This window comes from Rhyacophila brunnea, unplaced genomic scaffold (assembly GCF_057557595.1).
Source record: "Rhyacophila brunnea isolate RB1 unplaced genomic scaffold, BYU_Rbru_1.0 scaffold_20, whole genome shotgun sequence".
NCBI lineage: Eukaryota > Metazoa > Arthropoda > Insecta > Trichoptera > Rhyacophilidae > Rhyacophila > Rhyacophila brunnea.
Window position 1 is genome coordinate 33,579,445 of NW_028232860.1, and position 8,127 is coordinate 33,587,571.

At 32.2% G+C, this 8,127-nt stretch overlaps 1 long non-coding RNA gene across 1 annotated transcript; it reads right to left on the reverse strand.

Moving 5' to 3' along the window:
• Positions 1 to 2,565: 2,565 nt before the first annotated feature.
• On the reverse strand, positions 2,566 to 4,298 carry LOC147071565 (uncharacterized). The gene is made up of 3 exons (XR_015070797.1): positions 4,040 to 4,298; positions 3,561 to 3,786; positions 2,566 to 3,446 (listed from the first exon to the last, which is right to left on the reverse strand). It is a non-coding gene; the product is annotated as an uncharacterized LOC147071565 (long non-coding RNA).
• Positions 4,299 to 8,127: the final 3,829 nt, after the last annotated feature.

The window sequence follows — 8,127 nt, forward strand, 5'->3', positions numbered from 1 at the left end:
ATATATACGGACTTTTCTAAAGCTTTCGACAAAATCAATCACTGCATCTTACTTAAAAAACTCTGGGCCCTGGGGATTCACGGGGATTTATTCCGTTGGATTTCTTCATACATCTCAAATCGGTCGCAAGCTGTTGCAATTAAAGGATTCGTCTCCAGTTTTATACACATTCCATCTGGAGTACCGCAGGGGTCCCACCTTGGTCCCTTATTGTTCATCTTATATATTAATGATATGAGCACCTGTTTTCTTAACTCACAATTTTCCATCTATGCAGATGACACAAAAATATATAAAAATATCTCTTCAGTTGATGATTGTATTGAGTTACAATCTGACTTAGATAGACTGTATAGATACTGTCAACTGAATCACCTTTATCTAAACGTCAACAAATGCTCGTCAATAACATTCTCCAGAAGTATGAACCCCGTCATCACACCATACAAACTAGGAGTCGAACCCTTGAAACGCAGCTCAAAAATACGTGACCTGGGTGTTATAATGGATAATAAAATGAATTTTAACGCTCATATCAATGAAACCATCAATAAAGCATTAAAATTACTAGGTTTTATCCTTCGGATCTCTAAACCATTCAGATCACCTGATGTTCTGAAGGTTCTTTACTTCTCTTATGTTAGATCCTTAGTTGAGTATGCCTCTGTCGTGTGGAATCCACAGTACGTTACTTATATAAATCGGCTCGAAGCGGTGCAAAAGCGATTTTGCAAGCACGTTAATTTTAAAGCCTACTGTTATGATTTATCTAATTCTACTTCGACCGCTGCAACTTTTATGGTACCATCTTTGGAAAGTCGACGTTCTATATCTGATCAATATTTTCTTTTTAAAATTATCAATGGTTTTGTTGACTCGCCAAACCTACTCGAAAGGGTGGGTTTCCATTGTCCATCAAGATTTACACGAAACCAGACTATGTACCATATCAGTCGTAGCGGTTCTAATTATGCACAAAACTCCTTTATTCGGCGCTCTTGTTTAAATTATAATATGTATTTCTCCACCGTTGACCCTTTTAATAATTCACCTGTTTCATTTAAACATGCTATCTCAAAAATTTTGTATAAATAGATATATAATGTATTTACTTATACATATACATATATATTTATATTAATTCTTTTATTTTTTATGTTACTTTTTTATTTTTCTTTTTTATCTTTTGTATATTATTTAATTATTCATTATTCTTCCTCATTTTTCTCATTTTTTCTTATGTAATCTTCTCATGTAATTTCTTTATATTTATGTTATTTTACTCTCTATCTTGTTAGGCTTAACTATATTATAATGTATATATGGAAACTTTGCTGGTTGCATTAACTTTTTATTATTATATTATAAATTTCTGTTATCAATATGTAACTGTTTGTTTTCCTTAATAAATAAAATAAAAAAAAAAAAATTACATAGAAAAGCATATTTAAGACATTGGGTTGGTAGAGCATAAATGTGAGGCCTATTTCATAAATAAATGCATATTTATGAGCTTTTGCACTATGAAGATCTTGGCATAAAAACAGCAAATGTCACAAAGGTCATTTTTTTCAGGAGAGGGTAAAAACATAATATCTTGGTTGTCAAACACATTTTTAATAATTTGACAATGAAGATTCATGGAGGAGCCTTATATGCACTGTATGTATGTAAATAAAATATCAAATTGATGTTTGTTAAATAGATATTTAAAAAGAAATGAATGTGACATTTGCTGTTTTTACACAATTTTTGGACCTTTGTCGTTTTTATAACAAAATTGAAAACATGGAAAAGCAAATAGTATGAATAAAATTATAATTTTATTAAATAAAACAAAAAATATATATTTCTGTTATTTTTTAATCATAATACTACATTTAAGAAGGTTTTGACACATCATAACCAATTATTAAGCTACGTACTTACATGTTTTAAAAAAATCTTCAATTAAATATTTAAAATAAAATCAATCATGTGCATATTACTACTGATTAGTCTTGATCACTCACACCTTCACTGTCTTCTTCAACGTTATCATTTGTATCATTGTCACACGGCAAATTTTCATAAAATGATGCATTTATTGGATTTTGTAAATACTTAGTTAATTTTAAAATATCTTTTTTCTTTGCGCCTTTCAATGGAATTAAGCCATTATATGCTGGCTTAAATGCAATCGTGACTGGCATTTGATGTCTTTTCACTATATTGAATCTATCCCACAGTCCAGAGAAACTGAGATGTTTGCAAAGCACTTCTCCCTTACAATCCTTGTCTATTTTGTACATTCTAACTTGCCTAAGATGAAAATCTCTGCCGAAGGATGACTTAAAGTAAGGCTTTAACGTATCTTTAATATTTAAAAAATCTTTTTGCTCCGGTTTCTCCAGAATAAAGGGCCCAGGAGTTTTTCTGGCATCCAATACAACTTTATCCCAATCCTCTGGCACGTCTGCAAGGATTGTTTTCCTTGCACTGCTGAACAAATGAAAGTCAGCGTCATTTGGTAAAAATGTGTGCCCTCTGATAGGAAATATATGGATGACTCGTTCAATTTTTTTTAATACATGTACCACCATATACCAAAACCAAATCATAACAAAATTTTTGTTTTGTCCAGCACATCCGTCACTCAAAATATACAATGTTTTCGTGCCTGCTGGCAGATGGTGGTTTATGTAATGTAGTAACAAAGATGTTACATCATTTTGACCTCGTTTGGCGAATCCTTCATGATACGTGTACATATATACATCATTTCTGGCTAGGTCATGTATCCCAAAAATGTAATACCATAGCTGTCTGGAATAAAATACCGCATTTGTTACCATATTCGGTAAAGGCAAATTTTGCATAAAATCAAACGATATGACTGTGGTATCACTTGAACCACTTGCGAGTTCTTTTAATCTTCGCTTCGTTGTAGTAAACTGTTGTGCTTTAGCCAGGTGAAGTTGATAATCTATCTCAATCTTACGTTTTTCATCTTCAGAGAGATCGGGTAATTTCAGTTTGGTTGTAACTGAATCACAGTATGAACACGTATCGCTTCGAGGAGCTCCAAATGACAAATTATATCTAGTTGTAAATACTCTGTAGTATGTGTCATAGTTTAGTTGAAGCCTGTATTTACTTAAAAACATCTCGTGCATTTTCATAATAGTCAAATTTTCCGGAAGATACCTAACATTCTTATTTTTCGCGAAAGAATAATGACTTTGACGTGCCTTAAATGATTGTATATGAATGTGAATCAACTGAATCACTGATTCAGGCACTGCTCTTGGGCGATTTGGATGCTTTCCTCGTTTGTCCATAGGAGCCGAACCCGAAAATGTGATGTTGTCTTGAATACGTCGCAGCCGGGAATGCGTAATACCATGTATTGCCACAAATGCCTTCATACAGACTTCTTCGTTAATACCATCAGATGTAGATCGTATCTAAAGTAAATAAAGAGAAAAAATAATTAGTTTTTCAAACACATTATCATTAGGTATAATATGTGTAATGCCTAATTTGAATGTACATTTTTTATTAATTCAATGAATACTCACTTTATATTTATATGATGCTGAATGCTTGAATATACCATGATCATTGACATCATTTATTATTATCGGAGTATTTTTTCTCGGACGTCTTCTCTTGATCGGTACTACTTCTATACATCCAGATATATAGCCATCTTGTTGATTTTTAGAATCCATTTCATAAAAATTCTCAAATATTTCTTTCCGTAAATCTTCATTTATTTTTGTAAAACAATGAAACCTCTTGCACCTGGAAACATAATAATCAATTAAGTACAATCCTACATAATATACTTTATTACAATCATACATACATTTACATAAAACAACATAGTAAATACAATGCTTTGCATTCGAAAGAAGTCATAACTTCAAAGTAATCACAGCCATTGTGAACTAAATTTAATCACACAAACTATTCAGCATGGTAAATATTTTAGTACGTATTAATACTGTATAAGTTTTTAATTGAATATATGTTATGAATACATAATTATTCCTACCTGCAATCTTCACCGATAACTTTTTTTGAGAGTCGTTTCCCAACATGATTGACATGATCACTTCCCTTTATTTTGGCGGTTTTTATTAATGTTTGCTTGGTTTTATTAACTTTTCTCTTACGAGGCGTTTCGGATGTCTGTATCCTATTACATTCCATGATAAAATATACAAACAATCGTTAAGGAACTTCATAAAATGGCAATGCCAATGACTGAACGAATGAAAGATAATTTTGACAGGTCAGACACTAACAAGTATGGAATGTATACTAACGCCTAACGCCGCCTGGTGATAAAAGTGTGGAACTACTGGACCTTTGTTGTTTTCAAACAAAATTCCTTGGACTATTGCTGTTTTTAGAAGAGTGGCATATTTTTGAGAGCGGATTTGAGGGACTTACGATTTTTTTAAAAAATATATCTTTGCACAGTTGTATGTAACCATACACAGGGAATATAGAAATGCAATAAAATGAAAATGGAAAAAAGTGGACATTTGATGTTTTTATGCCAAGATCTTCACTTGTTTGTAAAACATCGTTGATGCTGTGATCAAGACTCATTTTTTTAATTCAATTTCAATTTAATTTATTTATTTTTAACATATTGTGGACATTACAAGTTATAAGTTAAAGACGTTCACAATATGTTATTTAGAAACAAAGAAATATAAAACAGTAAGTATTATATAAAAAGAGAGATAGATACTATGTTAATAAACAGTAGAAATATGTACATACAAAAATATTTTTTAGATAGGTACAAGGAAGTACACCGGGTGAGTTAAGCAGACCCTATTTTAAGAATTTATAAAACAACGTCCACCTATACGCATCCTCACCAGTGGCGGCCGGTGGTTTCCAAAATTGCTTTCATTGGTGGTTTACTAAAAATTTTCTTACCTTAAAAAGCATATCAATTCGGCGTTGTTTCTGTTTAGCGAACACATCTCAATCACTTCTCATTAAAGTCTGGAACTGTTTGTAAAAGTTTTTTCTCAATTATTAAAACATAGGTAGACAGTTAATTCTGTCCTGATTCATGGTAAGTATTTCTTAAAGACGATTTAATTTTTTTTTTGGTTGAAAAACACTTTTCACTTTTCACAGATGTCATCGGACCATCCTTTTTTTTTATTTTGACTCTTATTATTATTATTGATAAAGTCTACGTTTACTGACATCATTTTAAAACACATACACTTCTGATTACTGATTAAAGTATAATTATATGTACTATTATTTGTCTTTTATTCAAAATTTATTTTTATGAACAAAATTAACAAAATAACGTGACTAAACACCTAAAAAAGGCCGACTATAGATTGCAACCACAGAAACCATAATGAATTGTTATTGTAAGTAAATAAATATTTGAAGAAAATATTAAAAAAAAAAAATGTATAACTGTCGATTGGAATAAGTAGGTACGTATTTTCGACTCTCGCCGTCAGTTGCGCCGTCTACAAAAATCAATAAAAGACCGCGCGGCATTGTTAAAAATATGACACATGTTATAAAAATTCACTCACTTTGAGAAAGAACATAGTAACTAAAATATTATTTCTTTATACTTTATATTCAAATATCTGCAAATATAGAACGATTTAAGGATCGTATTTATAACATTTATGATGATAATCAATTTGTATTCAATAGGAGCCTGTTTCCAATAAATTTATATAACGTTTAAATAAAAAAAATCATTTTTTATTAATCCTGCTAAATCTCAGCTACTACATTTTTCCTCGTAACTTTTGTGCTGCGTTCCAAATAGTCATAAAATTTTGTGTATTCATGAGTTGTTTATCGTTTTCACGTGTCGGTTTGAACTGTTATTACCCAATGTAAAATGAACGGCAAACTAAGATCCTTATTTGTGCGTTCACCACGAGCGCTCGAATTCGGTGACTATTCACTGGGTACATGCTTTTGGTATAAATTTACATGGATTAAATTGCGATAAACGAGTGATGACTTATGAATAGCATTGTTGCACATTGAGTGATGTTTAGGAAAAAGCAGTGCAGCGCACATGCATGGTGTTAGAGGAGCCGCCGCTGATCCTCACGTAGGTGGAATATATCAACACCCGAAGCAATTTCGTTGAAAATAGTTATCGCCCTCCCAATTGGCATTACCAGTGGCAGGTTGGTTCTGTACCTTGGGAGAATAAACAACTGATGGTCTCTATTTCTAAGACAAACTACCACCGCATGGAATGGCAGACTTCTCATTTATACCTCACATAAGTCGAAAAAAATACGTAGCTAAATAAAGATTTCGTCTAAATTGCAAACTGCAGTATGTAAGCATGCTTAAGAGAAAGTCAGTTGGATAAAGCCACGGATAGTATCCGTACAACCTCAAATAAAGGAGTCTCAAGAATTTCTTCTTAACCCTCTCCACCATAAGGCCATACTTCAACTGATGCGGTGCCCAAACAATAGACCCACTCTCAAGTCTGCTTCGAACTAAAGAATTAAACAAAAGTTTTAATACCGTAGCATCCGAAAAGACCCGGGAAATACGCGTGACGAAGCCGAAGCGAATTTAAGCGCCTTGTTACAAATGGTAACTATATGGCTAATAAATGTCAGTTTACTCTCAAACGTAATGCCAAGATCCCTTACAGATGATATTCGTGACAGAACTCTGCCATGCATCGAGTATTGGAAAAACAACACTTTTGAGGCTCTGGTAAACGACAAAAGATTGCATTTATCAATATTGAGTTCTAGTTTGTTACGCCTTCCCCAATCTAATATATTATCTAAATCAAGTTGGAGCTGACGACAACGTCCAAGGTGACAACTTCCAAAAAGACTTTCAAGTCATCAGCGAACAACAAAATCATAGCATTTTTTATTACCAATGCTATATCATTTTTTTCTCTTTTATTTTGTTAACTGTCAATTCATGGTGAAACTGCATTGTATTGTTATTTTTATGTAATAAGACGCAATTTTTGTAGTACTTATTCCACTTTTAATCAATAGATTAGGACCGGTTTCGTCCGCCTCAGAAGGACATTTTCAACTGAATACATTTTTTTAAACAATATTTATCAAACAAAATCCAAAGCGATAGCAATAATATAACAATAGGTACATAAATAATTATCCGTCCAATAATACCTTCCCAATAACAGATTAATTTAAAACTTATGAGGTTGGACATTAATATTTCATACTACGTCAGGGGCATTAAACAAATTATTTTAAAAATATTAACAAACCACAAAATTATTATTTCTATCGCTTTGGATTTTGTTTAATAAATATTGTTTTAAAAAAATGTATTCAGTTGAAAATGTCTTTCTGAGGTGGACGAAACCGGTCCTAATCTATTGATTAAAAGTGGAATGCTATGTCATTTATAAAAATCGTGAACAGCAACGGCCCTAAGTTTGAGCCCTGAGGGACACCAGAAAATGTGTAAAAAGTCTGTGACTGATAAGGCCGTACGATACGTATTGTTGACGATTCCTAAAATAACTCCCGAATAGCTTCAAAAATCGATCAGACAATCCAATAGGTTGGAGTTTTTCCATCAGGATGTCATGATCGACCTTGTCAAATGCTTTCGAGAAGTCATTGTAAGTGTTGAGAATAACGGATCGTTTAGAGGATGTTAAATTATCAACATAGTTTTATATATATGATTAACTTTATTATTATCAACTTCATGAATAATAATATACAGAGTAATAGATTACATTTTGTTATGCGACCGTTACAATAGACCTTCGAGTACACACTGTTGTCACGCCAGACACCCAAGTGAACATAGAACTGTAATTAGTATTAATTAGTATTTAGCATTGGCGGACAGCCAGTGCCATAGTTAAACGAAGTAATAATATTCTTAAATTATTACTTATAATATTTAGTTATGTTATTATATTAGACGGCTATATATCAACAGTAAGAACAGTCAACCTGGTGGCCTCTATCCAGTGCCGATGACACATAATTGGTAAATACCATCATGTTAGTTTCCGTTGATCGGCCTGCTCTAAATCATGCTGTTCATTTATTATAAATGACTGAATTTTTGGAGAAATCATGTTGTGCATGATCATCTCAA